Source organism: Chiloscyllium plagiosum, unplaced genomic scaffold, assembly GCF_037043375.1.
Source record: "Chiloscyllium plagiosum isolate Xiang-an unplaced genomic scaffold, Cpla_swu_hap1 HiC_scaffold_24, whole genome shotgun sequence".
NCBI classification, from domain to species: domain Eukaryota; kingdom Metazoa; phylum Chordata; class Chondrichthyes; order Orectolobiformes; family Hemiscylliidae; genus Chiloscyllium; species Chiloscyllium plagiosum.
Window position 1 is genome coordinate 61,612,230 of NW_028270162.1, and position 24,220 is coordinate 61,636,449.

At 43.8% G+C, this 24,220-nt stretch overlaps 1 protein-coding gene across 1 annotated transcript in view; it reads left to right on the plus strand.

Moving 5' to 3' along the window:
• mmp11a (matrix metallopeptidase 11a) overlaps nt 1-24,220 on the plus strand; it is a 102,643-nt gene that overhangs the window by 880 nt on the left and 77,543 nt on the right. The window lies entirely within an intron of this gene.

Here is a 24,220-nt window from a genome sequence, read left to right on the forward strand (position 1 = left end):
CACTTGATATTTTCCCAAACTTGTCTGACTAGTTTTACAAAGGTGAGTAGATTTGCCCCTGAAATGAAGCCTGGGGATGAAGTTATGGAGTGTCCATTGAGTGCTGTTGTTTCTGCCTCCACTCCAGGGGATTAGTTTACACTTCAGGTGGCTGATTTGTGTTGGTCCTATTCACATTACACACAACCCCCCACGCCTTATCAGACTGTGGGATGATGATAATGACAGGGTGGAGGATGAAGACTGAAGGGTGTGTGTGTGGAGGGGTGCAAGGGAATGGGGTCATCCTGTGTTGCATGCCTGGAGACAGTAAACATGTGGGGTGATGTTTTCTCTCCAATGTTATTTTCTGCTCCATTTTTAATCCACAGTATTTTCATTTTCTCATTCATATGCATGAAGTACTGTAAAGTGACTTTTTTTTTTGTTTAAATAACTGTTCATTTGTCCTGTTGGTCTAAACTCATGATGATGATAGGTAGTGAGCAGTGGTGTAGCACAGTTGATTGGTCATGGGTAGCTCAGTGAGTCAGCAAAAGATAACATGAAGTTGATTTTTAACTTCATAGAGGTGATATTAGAGAGGCACGTGAATTAAACCATTAATGCAGAACTAATTAAACCTTTGTCTGCTTACAATGCCAGCCATGGTGTCACACTCTACCTGCTTGTCAGGTAGGTTCAAGTCCCACTGCAGAAAACTTGAGGACAAATTCCAGGCTGATCATCTAATGCACTGCCATTCTATCAGAGGGCCATGATTCTAATGAGGTATTAAACTGAGGCTCTATCTGCTTCTCAGGTGGATATAAGAATCCCAATGGCAAGCTTCTGACGAAGGGTAGAGGAGTTTTGACAATTGACCAATCTTTGTATTCTTCAATACCAATAAGACGAATTTCCTTGTTGTTTGGTGGACACAAATGGGTGGTTGCACTTACTTATGTTGCTGCAGTGATGAAACTTCACTTGAAGTATTTTGGCTGGGAAGCACTCTTGGGAGATCCGACGTACTCAACGAATGGCAGGACACTAGGAAGCTAAGAGGAACAGAGGGATTAGATTCTCCACAGTGTGGAAACAGGCCCTTCAGCCCAACAAGTCCACACTGCCCTTCCAAAGAGGAACCCACCCAAACCCTACCCTATATTTAACCCTGACTAACGCACCTAATACTGGGCAATTTAGTATGGCCAATTCACCTAACCTGCACATCTTTGCACTGAGAGGAAACTGGAGCACCCGGGGGAAACCCACGCAGACACGGGGAGAATGTGCAAACTCCACACAGACAGGTGGGAATTGAACCCAGGACCCTGGTGCTGTGAGGTAGCAGTGCTAACCACTGAGCCACCGTGCTGCCCCCATGGATCCAGGGGTGCTTGCCCACAGATCATTGTGTGGTTGGGCAAATTAATAGGGTGGTTAAGAAGACTTACCTGACACTTGCCTTTCAGTTGTGGCATAGATTATAAAAGCAGGAAGGGACTCAGTTGGATACTTGGGCAGTTTTCCTGGTGGTGGTTGCTAGTTTTAAAAAGTAAAAGCAGAAAGGTTATGTCGGAGCTGTACAAAACATTGGAATACTGTGTGCAGTTCTAATCATCACACTATATGAAGGCTGTCATTGTACTGGAGCGGGTGCAGAAGAGACTCACCAGGATGTTGCCTGGGATAGAGCATTTCAGACTATCTTCATAGTCCCACTGCTATGAAGATAGTCTGAATAAGCTTGTGTTTTTTTTTTAGAGCAGAGATGGTTGAGGGGGGATCCTGACTGAGGTACATAGAATCATAGAGATGTACAGCATGGAAACAGACCCTTCAGTCCAGCTCTTCCATGCTGACCAGATATCCTAAATTAATCTAGTCCCATTTGGCAGTACTTGGCCCATATCCCTCTAAACCCTTCCTATCAATGTACCCATCTAGATGCCTTTTAAATGTTGTAATTGTACCAGCCTCCACCACTTCCTCATTCCATACATGCACCACCCTCTGTGTAAAAAAAAAAAGTTTCCCCTTCGATCCCTTTAATCTTTCCCCTCTCACCCTAAACCTATGCCCTCTAGTTCTGGACTCTGCCACCCCTGGGAAAAGATCTTGTCTGTTTACCCTATACATGCCCCTCAGCCCTCAGCCTCTAATGCTCCAGGGAAAACAGCCGTAGCCTACTCAGCCTCTCCCTATAGCTGAAACCCTCCAACCCTGGCAACATTAATGGACAGGATGGGTAAAAAGCAGCTGTTTCCCTTAGTCAATAACAAGAAGGCAGAATTTTAAGATAAAAGGCAAGAAGCTTAAGAGGTTGGTGGGAGGGTCTGGAATGCACTGCCTGGGAGGGTAGTTGAGGAGAGAAACCTCACAACCTTTAAAAAGTACATGGATATGCACTTGGAGCATCATAACATTCAAAGCTATGCACCTAGTGTTTGGAAGGTGGGACTAGTGTAGACAAAGTAGATTTTTGGTGGTACAGATTCAGTGGGCTTAAAGGGCCTCATCTCTACAATTGTTTGACATCACAGAATCCCTACAGTGTGGAAGCACACCATTCAGCCCATCAAGTCCACACTGACCCTCAGAAGAGCATCCTACTCAGACCCACCTATCCCTGTAACCCTGCATTCCCCATGGCCAATTCACCTAACTTGCACATCTTTAGACTATGGGAAGAACTGGAGCAGTCAGGGGAAAGCCCACGCAGACAGTTGCCTGAGTCTGGAATCATCCCTGGTGCTGTGAGACAGCAGAGCTAACCACTGAGCCACCGTGCTACTCCATCTTTAAATCTCAACCTCCCCTCAAGCTTCTATAATGGTGCTATTGCTGAAGGCTTCTACCAATCCTTCAAGAATTCCGCCTGATAAAGCCAATTACAATATGCTTAGATGACAAACACAAAGAAATTTGTGGATGACACCAATAAGTGAGAAGTTGTGTGGTTAGAATGGCACAAAAAGTCTACAGAGGGATATAGACAGGTTAAGAGTGGACAAAAACTTGGCCACATGAAATATAATGTGGAAAAATGTGAGATTGCTTTGGCAGGAAGAATGGAATTGGATATTATGTAAATGGAGAAAGCTGCAACTAAGAGATTTGGGGGTCCTAGTACATGAATCATAAAAAGTTACCTTCCTAATTCAGCAGACCATAGGGAATTTTGGTCTATTTCAAAGGAAATAGATGATAAAAAAAGGACTTGTTGAAACTGTACAGGCCACTAGTCAGACCACAACTGGAATATTGGACAGTTCTGACCCCCTTGTCTAAAGGAAGGAATACTGGTATTGAAGGAATCCAGAGAATGTTCACTGGACTGATTCTGGGTGTGGAGTGACTGTCATATGAGGAGAGGTCGAATTGGTTTGGCCAGTAACCATGGAGTTTAGAAGAATGAGGAGAAATTACTAAAGCAGACAAGATTCTTAAGTGGTTTGAAAAGGAAATTAGAGGTAGTTTCCCTTCTGGGTGAGGCTCGAACCAGAGGGCAAAATGTCAGTGAGTTGTTGCACATAAAAAGGATGAGGAGGAATCTGTTCTTTGAGGGTGATGAATCTATGGAATTATTTATCTCTCACAGCTGGATTGATAAGTACATACAAGGCTGAGATAGATTTTGAGAGAGACAGATTTTTAATCAGTCAGGGTATCAAAGATTATGTGGAAATGGAAGCAGTGTGGACTTGAAGATTATCAGAGCAGCCATGATTTAATTGAAAGGTATAGTAGACTTGATGGGCTGAATAGCCTACTTCTGCTCCTATGTCTTTATGATCTTAGTGCATGTATGTAGTCACTATATCCAGGATACTCTCTGTGACACATTATATAATACAATAATCCCAACTAGACATGAGAATCCCAAGAAAGATTGGTAATGTTTTGATGCTTTAGACATACAGTCAGGTAGATGGGTTATCTCTAGGAGGTCTAGGCAGGTAGTGCAGGAATCTCCTGTGATTATCCCCATCTCAAACAAAGTCAGAAATCACATGACATCAGGTTATAGTCCAACAGGTTTATTTGAAATCACAAACTTTCAGAGCGTACTCCTTCATCAGGTGAAGTGACTTCCCATAACAAAGGGGCTACACTCTGAAAGCTTATGAAGAGAAGATGCAAAAGTTGACCTACTCTTGGGGAAATAAGGCAGGGCAGGTGACTGAGGTGTCAGTGGGGGAGCACTTTGGGGCCAGCGACCATAATTGTATTAGATTTAAAATAGTGATGGAAAAGGATAGACCAGATCTAAAAGTTGAAGTTCTAAATTGGAGGAAGGCTAATTTTGATGGTAGTAGGCAAGAACTTTCAAAAACTGATTAGGGGCAGCTGTTCACAGATAAAGGGATGGCTGGAAAATGGGAAGCCGTCAGAAATGAGATAACGAGAGTCCAAAGAAAGTATATTCCTGTTAGGGTGAAAGGAAAGGCTGGTAGGTATAGGGAATTCTGGATGACTAATGAAATTGACGGTTTGGCTAAGAAAAAGAAGGAAGCATGTGTCAAGTATAGACAGGATCGATTGAGTGAACACTTAGAGTATAAAGGCAGTAGGAGTATACTTAAGAGAGAAATCAGGATGGCAAAAAGGGACATGAGATAGCTTTGGCAAATAGAGTTAAGGAGAATCCAAAGGGTTTTTATAAATACATTAAGGATAAAAGGGTAACTAAGGAGAGAATAGGGCCCCTCAAAGATCAGCAAGGCGGTCTTTGTGTGGAACCGCAGAAAATGGGGAGATACTAAATGAGTATTTTGCAACAGTATTTACTGTGGAAAAGGACACAGAAGATATAGAATATAGGGAAATAGATGGTAGCCTCTTGAAAAAATGTCCATATTACAGAGGAGGAAGTGTTAGATGTCTTGAAACGCATAAGTGGATAAATCCCGGACCTGATCAGGCGGATCCTAGACCTCTGGGAAGTTAGGGAAGTGTTTGCAGTCCTTTTACTGAAATATTTGTATCATCAATAGTCACAGGTGAGGTGCCGGAAGACTGGAGGTTGGCAAACGTGGTGCCACTGTTTAAGAAGGGTGGTAAGGACAAGCCACTCGACCACTAGACAAGAACTATAGACCAGTGAGCCTGAGGTCGGTGGTGGGCAAGTTGTTTGGAGGGAATTGAGGGACAGGATGTACATGTATTTGGAAAGGCAAGGCATTGTGCATGGGAAATCATGTCTCTCAAACTTGATTGAGATTTTGAAGAAATAGCAAAGAGGATTGAGGGCAGAGTGATCTACATGGACTTCAATATGGCGTTTGACAAGATTCCCCATGGGAGACTGATTAGCAAGGTTAGATCTCACGGAATACAGGGAGAACTAGCCATTTGGATACAGAACTGGCTCAAAGGTAGAAGACAGAGGGTGGTGGTGGAGGGTTGTTTTTCAGACTGGAGGCCTGTGACCAGTGGAGTGCCGCAAGGATCGGTGCTGGGTCCACTGATTTTCATCATTTATATAAATGATTTGGATGCGAGCATAAGAGATACAGTTGGTAAATTTGCAGATGACACCAAAATTGGAGGTGTAGTGGACAGCGAAGAGGTTTACCTCAGATTACAACAGGATCTGGACCAGATGGCCAATGGGCTGAAGTGGCAGATGGAGTTTAATTTAAATAGATGATAGATGCTGTATTTTGGACAAGCAAATCTTAGCAGGACTTATACACTTAATGGTAAGGTCCGAGGGAGTGTTGCTGAACAAAGAAACCTTGGAGTGCAGGTTCAAAGCTCCTTGAAAGTGGAGTCGCAGGTAGATAGGATAGTGAAGGAGGCATATGGTCTGAGTATTGCGTATTGAGTATTGAGGTTCCTGAAGAAGGGCTTATGCCTGAAACGTCGATTCTCCTGTTCCTTGGATGCTGCCTGACCTGCTGCGCTTTTCCAGCAACACATTTTCAGCTCTGATCTGCAGCCCTCACTTTCTCTCTACAGGAGTTGGAAGGTCATGTTGTGGCTGTGCAGGACATTGGTTAGGACACCGTTGGAATATTGCATGCAATTCTGGTCTCCTTCCTATCAGAAAGATGTTGTGAAACTTGAAAGGGTTCAGAAAAGATTTACAAGGATGTTGCCAGGGTTGGAGAACTTGAGCTATAGGGAGAGGCTGAACAGGCTGGGACTGTTTTCCCTGGAGCCTTGGAGGCTGAGGGATGACCTTAAAGAGGTGTTCCGCAAGGATCTGTTTTGGGACCATTGCTGTTTGTCATTTTTATAAATGACCTGGAAGAGGGGTTAGAAGGTTGGGTGAGCAAGTTTGCGGATGATATGAAAGTCGGAGGAGTTGTTGACAGTGAGGAAGGATGTGGCAGGTTACAGCAGGATATAGAGAAGCTGCAGAGCTGGGCAGAAAGGTGGCAAATGGAATTCAATGTAGCTAAGTGTGAGGTGATTCACTTTGGGAAGAATAACAAAAAGCTGGGGTACTGGGCTAATGGTCGGATACTTGGTAGTGTGGATGAGCAGAGGGATCTTGGTGTCCATGTACACAGATCTCTGAAAGTTGCCACCCAGGTAAATAGTGCGGTGAGGAAGGCATATGGCGTACTGGCTTTTATTGGTAGAGGAATTGAGTTCCGGAGTCCTGAGGTCATGATGCAGTTGTATAAGACTCTGGTGCGGCCGCATCTGGAATATTGTGTGCAGTTTTGGTCGCCATACTATAGGAAGGATGTGGAGGCACTGGAACGGGTGCAGAGGAGGTTTACCAGGATGTTGCCTGGTATGGAAGGAAGATCGTATGAGGAAAGACTGAGACACTTGGGGCTGTTTTCATTAGAGAAAAGAAGGTTTAGGGGTGACTTGATTGAGGTGTACAAGATGATTAGGGGGTTAGATAGGGTTGACAGTGTGAACCTTTTCCTGCGTATGGAGTCGGGTATTACAAGGGGGCATAGCTTTAAATTAAGGGGGGGTAGATATAGGACTGAAGTTAGGGGTAGGTTCTTCACTCAGCGAGTCGTAAGTTCATGGAATGCCCTGCCAGTAGCAGTGGTGGACTCTTCCTCTTTATGGGCATTTAAGCGGGCATTGGATAGGTATATGGAGGATAGTGGGTTAGTATAGGTTAGGTGGGCTTGGATTGGCGCAACATCGAGGACCAAAGGGCCTGTACTGCGCTGTATTCTTCTATGTTCTATAAAACCATTAGGGGCATAGATAGGATAAATAGACAAAGAATTTCCCTGAGATGGGGGAGTCCAGAACCAGAGGTTCAGGGTGAGAGGGGAAAGAAATAAGAGACCTACGGGGCAACTTTTTCATGCAGAGGGTGGTATGTGTATGGAATGAGCTGCCAGAGAAAGTGGTGGAGGCTAGCTTAATTGTAACATTTAAAAGGCATCTGGATGGGTATATGAATAGGAAGGGTTTGGAGGGATATGGGCCGGGTGCTGGCAGGTGGGACTAGATTGGATTGGGATATCTGGTCAGCATGGACGAGTTGGACCAAAGGGTCTGTTTCAGTGCTGTACATCTGAGTGTGACTCTGAACCTTTTGGACTATAACCTGGTGTTGTGATTTCTGACTTTGTCCACCCCAGTCCTACATTGGCATATCCACATCATGGCTACCACCTTAAACAAGATTGCTGTTTGGAAAATGTGGGGGTTAACAGACTCTCAGGGGAATGAGCGCTAACAGCCAGGTTTCTGGTATCAAGACTGGCTCTAAAACAAGTGATACATCTGATTCCAAGCGATCAATTATGGTCTAGTCAGAGGCACAGACAGACATTTCTGCAGTTAAGTGAGACATCAGAATGGTGCCAGGTCAAGGGTGTCTCAGAAGGTTCAGAATATCCTCAGAGGAGAGTGACCAGCGGGAGGGCATTGTTCACATTGGTACCAATGTCATAAGAAGAGAAAAGGACAAGGTTCAGGGGAAATTATAGGAAGTTAGGTCAAAGGTTAAAAAGGAGGTCCACAAGGGTAGTAACTTCTGGGTTACATCTGGTGCCACATGGTATTGAGAGTAAGAATAGGAGAATAGAGCAGATGAATGCATGGCTGAGAAGCTGGTGCAGGGAAGAAGGATACACATTTTTGGATCATTGGAATCTCTTCTGGGGTAGAAGTAATCTGTATAAGAAGAACGTGGTTTGGAAGGGACTAATATACTGGCAGGGTGGCACGGTTGCTCGGTGGTTAGCACTGCTGCCTCACCGCACCAGTGGCCCGGGTTCATTTCCAGCCTTGGGCAACTGTCAATGTGGAGTTTGCACATTTTCCTTGTGTCTGTGTGGGTTTCCTCTGGGTGCTCCAGTTTCCTCCCACAGTCCAAAAATGTGCAAGTTAGGTGAATTGGCCATGCAAAATTGCCATAGTGTCCAGGGATGTGTAGGCAAGGCAGATTAACCATGGGAAATGTAGGATTACAGGAATGGGGGGGAGCTGGTTCTGGGTGGGATGCCAACGGCCTGCTTTCACACTGAGCTCTGAGGAGATTTGCTAGAGGAGGCTTTAAACTATAAGGGATGCTGATGTGTTGGTATCCAGAAAGGTAGAGAGGGGGAGAAAAGATCAATCTGAGGCTGGTGCAGTTGAGGAAAAGGTGCAAGTCAAGGCAGGCAGGAGCAAGGCAGAGAACTAATAAATTTAACTATTTATTTCACTGCAAGAGGCCTGACAGCTAAGGCAGATGAACGCAGGCATGGGAAGTCCATTCAGTATTCTAATAACAGTAGGGTAGAAACTGTTACAAAACCAGCTGGTGCGTGTTCATGCTTCTGTACCTTCTCCCCGATAGTAGAGGTTGTAGAAAAGCATTGCCAGGGTGGGATGGGTCTTTAAGAATGCTGGAGGTCTGTCCTTAATAGCAGGCCTGATAGATGGATTCTATAGATGGGAGGTTGGCCTTTGTGATTGGGATATCATAGCAGTTACAGAGATATGACTCAGGGATGGACAGGACTGGCAGCTTAATGTTCCACGGTATGATGCCAAGGAAGCATAGAAAGGGGGCAAGAGAGGAGGGTGGTTTCTGGTTAGGGATAACATTACGGCTGTACTGACGGAGGATATTCAAGGGAGTCTGTCCAGTGAAGTTATTTGGGTGGAACTGAGAAATAAGAAAGGGATGATCACCTTGGATTATACAATAAACACCCAATTTTTAAGGAGATCTCAATTGTCTGTAAGAATAATAGGGTGATTATGGTAGGGGATTTTAACTTTCCAAATATAGACTGGGACTGCCATAGTGTTAAGGGCTTGGATAGAGAGGAATTTATTAAGTGTGCACAAGAAAATGTTCTTCTTCAGTATATGGATGTACCCAATAGAGAAGGAGCAAAATTTGATCTACTCTTGGGGAAATAAGGCAGGGCAAATGACTGAGATGCCAATGGGGGAGTACTTTGGGGCCAGTGACCATAATTTTATTAGTTTTAAATTAGTAATGGGAAAGGATAGACCAGATCTAAAAGCTGAAGTTCCAGTTTGGACAAAGGCCAATTTTGATGGTATTTGGCAAGAATTTTCAAAAGTTGATTGGGGCAGATGTTTGAAGGTAGAGGGATGGTGGAAAAGTGGGAAGCCTTCAAAAATGAGATAACAAGAGTCCAGAGACATTATGTATGTTCCTATTAGTGTGAACGGCAAGGCTGCTAGGTATAGGGTATGCTGGATGCATGGAGAAATTGATGCTCTGCTCAAGAAAAAGAAGAAAGCATATGTTCTGTATAGACAACAGAGGCCGAGTGAATCCCTAGAAGTGTATAAGGGCAGTAGGAGGATGTTGGAAGATAGAAATCAGAAGAGTGAAAATGGGATATGAGATAACTTTGGCAGATATCCAAGGGGATTCTACAAATTCTTGAAGTCAAAAGAGTAACTCGGGAGTGAATAGGGCCCCTTAGAGATCATCAAGTCCACCTTCCAGAGCATTCTGTCTGGACATATCACTACTTGGTATGACAACTGTACCATTCAAGAGAGTGGTTGCAGAGAGTGGTGAACTCAGCCTGGGCAATCACAAAGGCCAACCTCCCATCTATACAATCCATCTACCAGGCCTGCTATTAAGGACAGGTCTCCAGCATTCTCAAAGATCCATCCCACCCTGGCAATGCTTTTCTACAACCTCTACCATCGGGGAGAAGGTACACAAGCCTGAACACTTGCACCAGCCAGTTTCGTAACAGTTTCTACCCCACTGTTGTTAGAATACTGAATGGACTCACAAACTCTTAACATTCACCTGTATCTGTGTTTTTGTTTTTGCCGCTGTTTACCTACTATTTACTTATCTATGCTACTTAACTCTGATCTGCCTGTATTGCTCGCAAGACAAAGCTTTTCACTGTGCCTCGGTACACGTGACAATAAATTTTAATTCAATTTAATGTGTGGCACCACAAGGGATGGGTGAGATACTAAACAAGTATTTTAGAACATAGAACATAGAAGAATACAGCGCAGTACAGGCCCTTCGGCCCTCGATGTTGCGCCGATCCAAGCCCACCTAACCTACACTAGCCCACTATCCTCCATATGCCTATCCAATGCCTGCTTAAATGCCCATAATGAGGGAGAGTCCACCACTGCTACTGGCAGGGCATTCCATGAACTCACGACTCGCTGAGTGAAGAACCTACCCCTAACATCTGTCCTATACCTACCCCCCCTTAATTTAAAGCTATGCCCCCTTGTAATAGCTGACTCCATACGTGGAAAAAGATTCTCACTGTCGACCCTATCTAAACCCCTAATCATCTTGTATACCTCTATCAAGTCACCCCTAAACCTTCTTTTCTCCAATGAAAACAACCCCAAGTGCCTCAGCCTTTCCTCATACAATCTTTCTACCATACCAGGCAACATCCTGGTAAACCGTTCCAGTGCCTCCACATCCTTCCTATAATATGGTGACCAAAACTGCACACAATACTCCAGATGCGGCCGCACCAGAGTCTTATATTTTGTATCAGTGTTTCCTGTGGAGAAGGATATGAAAGCTATGGATATGGAAGTTCTGTAACCTGGGGAAACAAACAGTGATATCTTAATCTATCTCTATTGAAGAGACGTTTTAAACACATAAGGTGGATAAATCCCTGGGACCTGATCAGGTGCGCTCTAGAACTTTGTGAGAAGCTAGGAAAGCAATCATCAATAGCCACTGGTGAGTGCAGGAAGACTGGAGGTTGGCTAACATGGTGCCATTATTTAGGAAAGGTGGTAAGGAAAAACCAGGGACCTATAGACTGGTGAGCCTGAGGTCAGTTGTGGGTAAATTGTCCTGAGGATTTAGATGTCTTTGGAAAGGCAAGTACTGATTAGGAATGGTCAACATGGCTTTGTGTGTCACAGTAACTTGCAGAATTGGAGGGTTTGAGCTGTAGGGAGAGGCTGAATAGGCTGGAGCTATTTTCTCGAGCATTGGAGGCTGAGGGATGACTTTTTATAGAGGTTTATAAATCAAGAGTGGCATGGATAGGGTGAATAGCCAATATCTTTTCCCCAGGGTAGGGGGGTCCAAAGCTAGAGGGCATAGGCTTGACAGGGTAATTATTTAAACGGGACCAAAGGGGCAACATGCAAAGGGTGTTGTGTATGGAATGAGCTGGCGGAGGAGGTGGTAGAGGTTGGTAGTTACAATATTTAAAAGGTATCTGGATGGGTATACGAATGGGAAGGGTTTAGAGGATATGGGCCAAATGCTGGCAAATGGGATCGGATTTAATTTAGAGTATCTGGTCAGCATGGACGTGTTGGACCGAAGGGTCTGTTTCCAAGTTTACAACTCTGACTTTATGATTGAATTTTTTTAGAAAAGTGATGAAGAGGATTGATGAAGATAGAGCAGTGGACATTGTCTATAACGATGTCAGTAAGGTGTTAAAGGTTTCACATGGTAGACTTGTTAGCAAAGTTAGATCAGATGGAGAACTAGCCACTTGGACATAAAATTAGTTTGAACATAGTGTGGTGGTGGAGGGTTGCTTTTTGAACTGGAGGCATGTGACCAGTGGTGTGCAGCAAGGATTGGTGCTGGGTCCACTGTTTTTTGTCACTTGTATAAATGATTTAGATGTGAATATAGGAGGTATGGCTAGCAAGTTTGCAGATGACACCAAAATTGGTGGTCTAGTGGACAGCGAAGAAGGTTTGCTCATAGAACAAAGGCACCTTGATCAGATGGGGAAATGGGCCAAGGAGTGGCAATGGAGTTTAATTTAGATAATATGATGTGCAGCATTTTGATAGGGCAAATCAGGGTAGGACTTATACATTTAATGGTAAGGTCCTGGGGAGTGTTGCTGAACAGAGACCTTGGGGTGCAGGATCATAATTCCTTAAGTGGAATCACAGGTAGGCAGGGTTGTGAAGGGAGCATTTTATACTTGCCTTTATTGGTCAGTGCATTGAATATAGAATTTGGGAGGTCATATTGCAACAGTACAGGACATTGGTTAGGCCATTTTTTGGAATGCTGCATTCAATTTTGGTGTCCCTGCTATAGGAAAGCTGTTTTGAAACTTGGAAGGGTTCAGAAAAGATTTAAGAGTTGGAAGGTTTGGGAGAGGCTGAATAGGCTGGTGCTACTTTGCCTGGAGTGTTGGAGGTTGAGAAGTGACCTTGTAGAAGATCATAAAATCATGAAGGGCATGGATAGGCTGAATAGTCAAAGGTTTTGCTCCATGGTATTGGAGACAAAACTACAGGGCATAGTTTTAAGGTGAGAGGGGAAAGTTTTAAAAAGGACCTAAGGAGCAATGTCTTCATGCAGAGGATGGTGCATGTATGAAATGAGCGGCCAGAGGAAGTGGTGGAGGCTGGTACAATTATAACATTTAAAGGGCATCTGGTGGATACATGAGTTGGAAGGGTTTCGAGGATATGGGCCAAATGTTGGCAAGTGGGACTAGATTAAATTTAAAAACTGGTCACCGTGGACTAGTTGGACCGAAGGCTCTGTTTCCATGCTGTACATCTCTATGACTCTGTGACTCTAATTATGTTTGAATTTATTTTTGCCTAGTGACTTTCCTTGTGAGGTTTCATCATCATCCAGTTGATTAAAGATTACAAACAGCAAGTCCTGACAGAATCTGCCAATAACCAATCGTAAACTCCTGCAGTGTGTGAACACATGCTTATGTGGAATTGATTAAGGCTAAATGTCCTCTGCTGAGGTTGTAATGTCTGTGCATTTCTACTTAAACCATTAGTTGTTCGATCTAGCTTTCCTGGCATTTGGATATGTACCATAGATGGTAAGCTAAAAACAGGCTGATTTTTATTTTCTTTCACCACCCTCTAACAAACCTTATGGTTGAGTTCTTTACTCCATACTGTGAGGGGTAACATTTCTAGCAAGCCCTGAGCTTAGGCAAGCATGGACAGAGAACAGAGGCAGTCTTAAACCATGCATGTGATGATGGCTGACACCAGACAAACTCAAAAGTACTCCGCACAGCATGGGGTGGTGTAAGTCTATTAGAGCTAAGTATTTAGTTTAGTGGCAGAGACCAGTAATTTTAGTGCTTATTGTAAGTATTTAATGGGATGTGATTTTTTATAGGTTTAGTTTTAAGTGGTTTCAATTTGTGTTTTAATGTTAGTTTTAGGTTTACATAACTGATTATATAATAACTGTTATCTGACATGCCCGAGCAACTAGAGCCTGTTACATACACATTGTGTGCCATGTCAGAATGCCAGGGCATTGATGTGTCCTGGAAAACCACATGCCCATGAGGTGTTGCCAGCTGCTCCAGCTTGCCCTCTGGCAATGCATTCAGGAAGCTGCAGAGAGTTCAGAAAAAGAGCAAGTAGGTGACTTCTGGCATAAGGCGCCTTCCTACTTTTAGGGCTAGTTTTGAGACGCAAGCCTAACAGGTTCCACCTGAACAGAGACAGAAACACTATCTTCACAGTGGCACAGACTTATGCTTGTGGAGTTGACACGGGGAGAAAATACCAGTAGCAAAGAGTAGAAATAAGATGCATGAAAAGCCAAGAGGGACAAACAAAACAAAATGCAGAAAGAGCAGGAATAAGACTGAGAAAAGTAACAAAGTTGATCAGCAGTGTTAGAATGTGTTAATTCAATGAGTATTATAAATAAGCTTGACAAAGCTACAGAGGTAGGAGTTTAGTTAGGTCACATGGAGTTTTAATTTTGTGACTATAACAGAGGCAGAAATGGAAACAAAACCATTGGAGCCAATGTCTCCAATGTTATTTAGGAGGGAGAGAAGGTACACTATTACAGTTCTCAGAGGAACAATATCCTGGAGTGTTTAAAGATTGAATCTATTTAGCTTGAGTTCATCTACAAAAGGAATATAAAATGTGGAAATACAGACAAATTCCAGAAAAATCTTTCTTTTAAAATAAGTAACAATAGAGTATTTCATCCAAACACATATATACTGGGAAAGAAGCAAGGTAAAGTGGTTTGGGCAGAGGTGACTTGTTAGAGGTGTACAAGATGATGACAGCTGAAAATGTGTTGCTGGAAAAGTGCAGCAGGTCAGGCAGCATCTAAGGAACAGGAGAATCGAAGTTTCGGGCATAAGCCTGAAGAAGGGCTTATGCCCGAAACGTCGATTCTCCTGTTCCTTGGATGCTGCCTGACCTGCTGCGCTTTTCCAGCAACACATTTTCAGCACTGATCTCCAGCATCTGCAATCCTCACTTTCTCCTGCAAGATGATGACAGACATAGATCGAGTGGATAGTCAGACTTTTTCCCATGGTGGAAATGGCTATCATGAGGGGGCATAATTTTAAGGTGATTGGTGGAAGGTATAGGGGAGATGTCAGAGGTAGGTTATTTACTCAGTTGTGGGTGCGTGGAATGCACTACCAACGGTGTTAGTAGAGTCAGATATATCAGGGATATTTAAATGACTCTTTGATCGTAGGCAAATGGATGATAGTAAAATGTAGGGTGTATAGGTTAGTTTGATCTTAGAGCAGGGTAAACGATTGGTAACGTCAAGGGCCTGTATTGTGCTGTACTATTCTATGTTCTATATTCAAAATGGAGAGGTTTGATCCAGCAAGCTGGGAGAAACCATTTTCTCTGGCAAATTGGTCACTTATCCGATGACATAGATTTAAAACGATTGGCAACAAAAGAGCAGGAAGAGAAACTATTTCAGTCTTATGATCTGGTTTGCATTAAACAGAAGGCCGATGGACTCCGGTTCAATAAGAACTTAATAAAAAGCTCAACGTGAATCGAAGAGAACTAATTTGCAGGATAGTGAGAGGAAATGTTGGATTGGACAACTCGTTCAAATGTGTATTCTTAGCAAGCCTCGTTCTATGCTGGAAGATTCTATATCCATTTCTATTTGTTTCTATTTGTATTTTCAGCCCATTTAGTCATCTAGCAGCAAGTCAATTAAAATTCTCCAAATTTACAGCTCTGTTAGGCAGAATGGAGCAGTTTGATCTGAGTAACCATGGCTTTCAGAATACAGCACCTATGAGTAAGTCCACACTTGCATCTGGTCTCTCTGACGTTTTGGTGCTCTGAACTAGGGTTGGGGGTTAATTGTAATCTTGCAAACTAACAAAACCATAAATAATTTTGTCAATAAAAATTCTGCAAGGAGCACCGTTGTAATTTCACATGATTTATGGCAGTCATCTTTCAAACCTGTTGCATGCAGCGTGGTTGTAGCACCTACACACCACACTGCACAAGGACTCTGCAGTGGTCATTCGTACTGTAGTTTTTTTGGCCAGATATATCTGTGATAGTTGAATTGGTAAAGGTGACGTCAGTAAGTTTATTTTTCTCCCACTCTTGCTAGTCCCCTCTCCAACTGCTGAAGGGATCTTTTGTGTACCATAGCTGTAACCAAATTGATTGTGTTTTTGGCCCATTTGGTATCCTCTCTTTCCAGCAATGCAAAGTGCTTCTTAATACCATCACTCCTCCCACCATTCTTTTTTCTATCTTTCCTGGATACGATGTATGTGGGAATACTGTATCTATAGGTCATCTATTGTTCTATTACAGTTTTTCCTGTCAGTCTTTGGTTCTATTTCACCCTGGCCAGTCTCTGTTTCACCCCTCTTCCAATTTAACTGACTTACTTGCCCTTACTTTTCTGCAAAGCTAGATTAAACCTCTACGATACTATGATCATTCTTACCCAAGTGTTTCCACATAGTCACTCAGTTCACATGGCCCATCTCATTCCCAACACCAGATCCAACAATGCCTTCTTTCTAGCATGAAGAGAACAGGAGGAGGCTATTCAGCCCATCAAACCCACCGTGCAATTCAATAAGTTTATAGTTGATCATCTCAGTGCAGCAAGGTGATGCTGTCTCCTTTTTCCTTTATCACTCATCTCCAGTAACCTATTGACATCTGTCTTGAACCTATCCAATGATTGAACTTCCACAGCCTTCTGGGATAGAGAATTCCAAAGATTCATCACCCTCCCTTGAGAAGAAATTCTGCTCCTCAGTTTTAAATGGTCTACTTTTTATCTTAGGTTAATGTCCCTGGTTCTACCTGGTTGCTATTGAGGGGAAACATCCTACCAATATGAGCCCTTTAAACATTTTATAGATTTTAATTAGATCACCTCCCATTCTTTGAAGCTCTAGGGAATAGAGATTAATCTGATGATCTTCCAGTTACTCCATCTATGGCAATTCTATCCTTCTTTAAGTAAGACTGTAACTCCACACAATATTCCAGATAGTATCTCACAAAAGTCATATACAGCCCCAGCAAGATGTCATCTGTACTCCAGTCTCCATAAAATGAATGCCAAGTATTGCTTGCCTTTCTAACTGCTTACTGCAAATTCGTAATAACTTTTAGTGATTCATAAACAAGGATAATTTGATCCCCTTGGATGCCCTGTCATTCTGTTTTTGAGATTTTTTTTCTACCAAAGTAAATAATTTCACACACACTTTCGTTACCTTCCATCTGCATGTTCTAACCCATTCACTTAGCCTGTCCAAGTTCTTAAGTTTTCTTGTGCTCCACTCAACTTGCATTCCGACTCAGTTTGGTGTCATCAGCAAGTTTGGAAATTTTACAATTTGTCCTTACTTCCAATCACTTTTAAATATCAATTGTGAACAGTTGTGGACCCAGCAATGTGATCCCCACTGCTAACAATCTGCCATCTGAGAATGATCCAATTATTGCCACTCCTCTCCTTTCTGTCTGTTAACTGATTCTCCGTCGCAACTAGTATATTTCGTGCCCAACCTCGAACCCTCCAACCACACGGGATGAATGTAGATTTCTCCAGCTTCCTCATTTCCCCCCCCCCCCCCACCTTATCTCAGTCCCAACCCCTGGATTCAGCACTGCCCTCTTGACCTGCAATCTTCTTCCCGACCTCTCCGCCCCCACCCCCGCTCCGGCCTATCACCCTCACCCTCGCCTCCTTCCACCTTTCGTATTCCCAGCACCCCTCCCCCAAATTCCCTCCCCCCTTTATCTCAGCCCGCTTGGCACACCACCCTCATTCCTGAAGAAGGGCTTATGCCCCAAACATTGATTCTCCTGTTCCTTGGATGCTGCCTGGCCTGCTGTGTTTTTCCAGCACCACATTTTTCAACTCTGGTCTCCAGCATCTGCAGCCCTCACTTTCTCCTAGTCAACCTCATGCAGTCTAACTTTATTTACTTCCCTTCTGAAAACACATACTGTATATCTACTGGTTCTCCTTTGTCTATGCTGCAAGCATCATTCTTAAAAAACCTGAAGTTTGTTATTTGATTTCCCTTTCATAAATCCATGTTCACTCTGTCCAATTTTCCATTCTTTTTCTAAATCTCTATTTAACACTAGGTATTAGAATAGATTCTAATTTCCTTGCTACTGGTCTCAAGGTTATAGATCTGTAGTTCTCCATTCTCCATCTCTCTTTTCCTCTATCATTAATTACTTGCCTTATTTGCTACCTTCTAGTCAATAGGAATCTTACCAGAATCTATAAAATTTTGAAAAATAGCCTCTAAATGCATCCACTATTACTGTAGCTAGTCTATTTAATCTACTTCAGGTGAAGCTAATCTGGTTCCCGAGATTTCTCAAACCTCAATCCAACTATTTCTTTTACAAGTAAATCTTCATGAACACTTACTTCCATTAGTTCCTCAGTTCAACAAGTTCATGGTTACATGACATTTGTGGGAGATCTTCTGTGTCTTCTTCTATGCAGTTATAGCTCCTAACACATTTTAGAAATGCCTTTCCTTCCTTGCTCTTTTACTCGAGTTACTCAAATATCAATTGGGATGATATTAAAGTCTCACCTCTCCATGGTTTTTGCAGAACTCTAGGATTTCCCTGAAGATTTTCTCCTTTCTCTCACTATTTATAATCCTATTGAATACTTTCAGTAGTCTAATCATAGCTTTTTCTTTGCTTTCCAACACTGATAATTAATTCTATTCTTTCCCCTCAAGGACACCTTGTTCCAACAGTCTTCCTCATTAAGAAATCCAATGCTATCTTATTTCATCCTCGATCCTTTCTGAACTTTATCAGTGAATATTAAGCACAGGATCCTCATCGTTTTAAGCCATGCTGCCACCAATACCTCATATTTCCACATGGCTATTTGTACTTATAGTTCAGCAACCTTTATTCACGATACTTTAATTACATGCACTCTAGACTGGCCTTTTGTGTTCTTCAGTGTTCTGTTAAGAATACTCTAATTAAAATGGAACTATTCCCCATTTTCACTTTTATGTAGCTTTATTGCGTTTCTCTGCCCCTGAATGTTGGTTAAAAACAATGACTGCAGATGCTGGAAACCAGATTCTGGATTAGTGGTGCTGGAAGAGCACAGCAGTTCAGGCAGCATCCAAGGAGCAGCGAAATCGACGTTTCGGGCAAAAGCCCTTCATCAGGAATAAAGGTAGAGAGCCTGAAGCGTGGAGAGATAAGCTAGAGGAGGGTGGGGGTGGGGAGAAAGTAGCATAGAGTACAATAGGTGAGTGGGGGAGGGGATGAAGGTGATAGGTCAGGGAGGAGAGGGTGGAGTGGATAGGTGGAAAAGGAGATAGGCAGGTAGGACAAGTCCGGACAAGTCATGGGGACAGTGCTGAGCTGGAAGTTTGGAACTAGGGTGAGGTGGGGGAAGGGGAAATGAGGAAACTGTTGAAGTCCATATTGATGCCCTGGGGTTGAAGTGTTCCGAGGCGGAAGATGGGGTGTTCTTCCTCCCGGCTTCTGGTGGTGAGGGAGCGGCGGTGAAGGAGACCCAGGACCTCCATGTCCTCGGCAGAGTGGGAGGGGGAGTTGAAATGTTGGGCCATGGGGCAGTGTGGTTGATTGATGCGGGTGTCCCAGAGATGTTCCCTAAAGCGCTCTGCTAGGAGGCGTCCAGTCTCCCCAATGTAGAGGAGACCGCATCGGGAGCAACGGATACAATAAGTGATATTAGTGGATGTGCAGGTAAAACTTTGATGGATGTGGAAGGCTCCTTTAGGGCCTTGGATAGAGGTGAGGGAGGAGGTGTGGGCGCAGGTTTTACAGTTCCGGTGGTGGCAGGGGAAGGTGCCAGGATGGGAGGGTGGGTTGTAGGGGGCGTGGACCTGACCAGGTAGTCACAGAGGGAACGGTCTTTGCGGAAGGCGGAAAGGGGTGGGGCGGGGGAAATATATCTCTGGTGGTGGAGTCTTTTTGAAGGTGGCAGAAATGTTGGCGGATGATTTGGTTTATGCGAAGGTTGATAGGGTGGAAGGTGAGCACCAGGGGTGTTCTGTCCTTGTTACGGTTGGAGGGATAGGGTCTGAGGGCGGAGGTGCGGGATGTGGACGAGATGCATTGGAGGGCATCTTTAACCACGTGGGAAGGGAAATTGCGGTCTCTAAAGAAGGAGGCCATTTGGTGTGTTCTGTGGTGGAACTGGTCCTCCTGGGAGCAGATCTGATGGAGGCGGAGGAATTGGGAATACGGGGTGGCATTTTTTGCAAGAGATAGGGTGGGAAGAGGTGTAATCCAGGTAGCTGTGGAAGTCGGTGGGTTTGTAAAAAAGATCAGTGTTAAGTCGGTCGTCATTAATGGAGATGGAGAGATCCAGGAATGGCCCCAGCTATGCCTGTCTCTTTGTTGGCTACGTAGAACAGTTGATCTTCCGTAATTACACCGGCACCACTCCCCACTTCTTCGTCCGCTACATTGATGACTGCATTGGCGCCACCTTGTGCTCCCGTGAGGAGGTTGAGCAATTCATCAACTTCACCAACACATTCCACCCCGACCTTAAATTTACCTGGACCATCTCTGACACGTCCCTTCCCTTCCTGAAACATTGACTCTCCTGCTGCTCAGATGCTGCCTGACCTGTGCATTTCCAACACCACACTCTCGACTCTTATATTCAGCATGTGCAGTCCTCACTTTCACCATTGCTGCCATGGTCTGTACTGTGGCACCACCATTGTCCGAGTTTCCAATGCTGGGTTTCCTTCTGAGATTAGCACCCACCTTGAAGATACTTTCATTTCCTGTTAATTCCTAATCTTGTAGCCGGTCACTTCCTCAACTGTCTTGAGCTCAAAGATGACCACTTCCTGGAATGTATATTTCTTTATTGTGGGCTGAAGGAAAAGCTTGTGAATGATAATAGAATCTTCACAGTGTGAAAGCAGGCCATTCAAGCCCATCAAGTCCACACTAACTCTCTCTCAAAGAGCACCTCACCCAGACCTGTTTACACTGGCCCCTCCCCATCCCTGTAATCCTGCTAATTAAACTAGCCTGCACATGCCTGGACGCCATGGGCAATTTAGCATGGTCAATCCACTGAACTTGCACATCTTTGGATTGTGGGCGGAAACCCAAGCAGACACAGGGAAAATATGCAAACTCCCCACAGATACTCACACGAGGCTGGAACTGAGCCCAGTCCCTGGCACTGTGAGGCAGTAGTACTAACCACTGAGCCCCCATGATGCATACCAGTCTGACTTGTGTTTTCTATACCTCCGAACAGTGCACTTCCTCCAAGTATTACTTTTTTAAAAATACCAAAGAATGGAGGACAGTGTTCTCCTTGGGGTGGAGAGTGTGGTTGCCTATGTGTCACAGGCTGAGGTGTGACCTTATAGAGGTTTACAAAATCATGAGGGGCATGGGTGGCGTAATCGACATGGTCTTTTCCCTGGAGTGGGGGAGTCTAGAACTAGAAGGCATAGTTTAAGGTGAGCATGGCAAGATTTAAAAGGGACCTGGTACAATTACAACATTTAAAAGACATCTGGATGGATATATGAATAGGAAGGATTTAGAGTGATATGGGTCTAGTGCTGGCAAATGGGATTAGATTAATTTTAGAATGTCTGCTTGGCATTGACGAGTTGGACTGAAGGGTCTGGTTTCCATGCTGTACATCTCTATGACTTTAACTGATGCTGGAAATCAGAAACAAAATCAGAAATTGCTGAAAAATTTCAAACCGATCTGGCAGCATCTGTGGAGAGAAAGCAGAGCTGACATTTCAGGTCCAGTCTGAAGAAGGGTCACTGGATCTGAAGTGTTAAATCTGCTTTCTTTCCACACATACTGCCAGACTTGCTGAGTTTTTCCAGCAGTTTCTTACTATGTTACTATTTTACTTATGGAATTACTTCTGGGTGGGGAAAAAAAGCACCATGAAAGGGATTGCTGAACATTCTTAAAAGTAAGTGACTGAAACTGTGTTGCATGTTGTTTACACGACTGCTTTGTCCAAGCATGGGGCATGGGGATCAGAAGATGTTTGTAGATAATACCAGGAGGAGTGTGTGGAGCATGAGATTTGTCCAGCAACAAGGAGCTGATTGGCTCGCATAATTATGACCAGTTATGGGGATGCCAAAGACCATCGGCCTGGCGATAAGTGATTCAGTAAGAACAGAGAAGATGGTAAAAGGGGAGTGTGGCATTGTTAATCAAGGGTAGTAATACAGCAGCTGAGATAACATGCGAGGACTCATCCACTGAGGTAGTTTGGGCTGAGGTTAGAAACAGGAACGGAGAGGTCACCCTGTTGGGAGTTTTCCAAAGGCCTCAATTGTTCCAGGGATGTAGAGGAAAGAATAGCAAAGATGATTCTCAATAGGAGCGAGAGTAAAAGGGTAGTTATTATGGGGGACTTTAACTTCCCTAACATTGACTGGGAATAGTATAATTTGAGTAGTTTAGATGGATCAGTTTTTGTTCAATGTGTGCAGGAGGGTTTTCTGACACAGTATGTAGACAGGCCAACAAGGGGCGATGCCATATTGGATTTGGTACTGGGGAATGAACCTGGCCAGGTGTTAGATTTGGAGGTAGGTGAGTACTTTGGTGAAAGTGACCACAATTCATTTATTTTTACAAGAGCAATGGGCAGGGATAGGTATATACCACAGGGAAAGAGGTATAACTGAAGGAAAGGCAATAATGATGCGATTAGGCAAGATTTAGGATGCATAGGATTTGGAAGGAAACTGCAGGGGATGGACACTCTTGACCTTATTCTAGGGAGGGTCCTTGATAAGCATATAACTATCAGGCAGGGAGCTAGTTGTTGAGGGGGAGCCATAGTTTACTAAAGAAGTTGAAGCTCTTGTCAAGAGGAAGAAGAAGGCTTGTGAGGATGAGGCGTGAAGGCTCAGTTAGGGGGCTTGGGAGTTATATGTTAGCTAGAAAAGATCTAGAGAGGGCTAAGAAGAGCCGGGAGGGGACATGAGAAGTTGTTGGTGGATAGGATCAAGGAAAACCTTAAGGCCTTCTATATCAGAAATAAAAGAATGAGTAAGATTAGGAGAAAGTGAGGACTGCAGATACTGGAGATCAGAGCTTAAAGATGTGTTGCTGGAAAAGTGCAACAGGTCAGGCAGCATCAAAGGAGCAGGAGAATCGACGTTTCGGGCATTCCTGAAGAAGGGCTTATGCCCGAAAGGTCGATTCTCCTGCTCCTTTGATGCTGCCTGACCTGTAGTGCTTTTCCAGCAACACATTTTTAAGCTCTGAGTAAGATTAGGGCCAATCAAAGATAGTAGTGGAAGGTTGTGTGTGGAATCTGAGGAAATAAGGGAAGCCCTTAATGAATACTTTTCGTCAGTATTCACATTGGAAAAGGAGAAAGTGAGGTCTGCAGATGCTGGAGATCCGAGCTGAAAAGGGCAATGTTACCGAGAATACGGAAGTACAGTTTACAAGATTAGACGGGATTGCGGTGGACAATGAGGAGGTTTTAGCAATTTTGGAAGATCTGAAAATAGATAAGACCCCTGAGCTGAATGGGATTTATCCTCCAATTCTCTGGGAAGCCAGGGATGAGATTGCAGAGCCTTTGGCTCTGATCTTTGTTGTCTTTGTCAACAGGAGTAGGGCCAGAAAACTGGAGGATAGCAAATGTTGTTCCCTTGAAGAGGGGGAGTCGAGACAACCCTGGTAATTATAGGCCAGTGAGCCTTACTTCGGTTGCAGGTAAGGTGTCGGGAAGGTTATAAGTGAAAGGATTTATAATCATCTGGAAAGGAAAAATCTGATTAGGGATAATCAATGGTTTTGTAAAGTGCAGGTCCTGCCTAATTAACCTTTATTAGGTTCTTCAAGAAGGTGACGAAACAGATGGATGAAGGTAAAGCGGTTGGTGTGGTGTATGTGGACTTCAGTAAGGTGTTTGATAAGATTCCACACAGTAGGCTATTGCATAATGTATGGAGTTTTGGGGTTGAAGGTGATTTAACAAGTTGGATCAGAAATTGGCTAGCTGAAAAGACAGAGGGTGGTGGTTGATGGGAAATGTTCATCCTGGAACTCAGTCACCAGTGGTGTGCCACAAGGATCTGTTTTGGGGCTACTGCTGTTTGTCATTTTTATAAATGATCTAGATGTGAGTGTAGGAGATTGGGTTAGTAAATTTGTGGATGACAATAAGGTAGGCAGAGTTAATGGATAGTGCCGAAGGATGTTGTGGGTTACAGAGGGGCAGAGATAAGATGCAGAACTGGGTTGAGAAGTGGCAAATGGAGTTTAATGCGGAAACGTGTGAGGTAGTTCACTTTGGAAGAAATAACAGGAATGCAGAGTACTGCGCTAATGTTAAAGTTCTTGGTAGTGCAAATGAACAGAGATCTGTGTCCAGGTGCATAATTCCCTGAAAGTTGCCACCCTGGTTGATAGGATTGTTAAGAAGGCATATGGTGTGTTGGCATTTATTGGTAGGGGGATTGAGTTTCAGAGCCGCGAAGTCATGGTTCAGCCGTACAAGACACTGGTA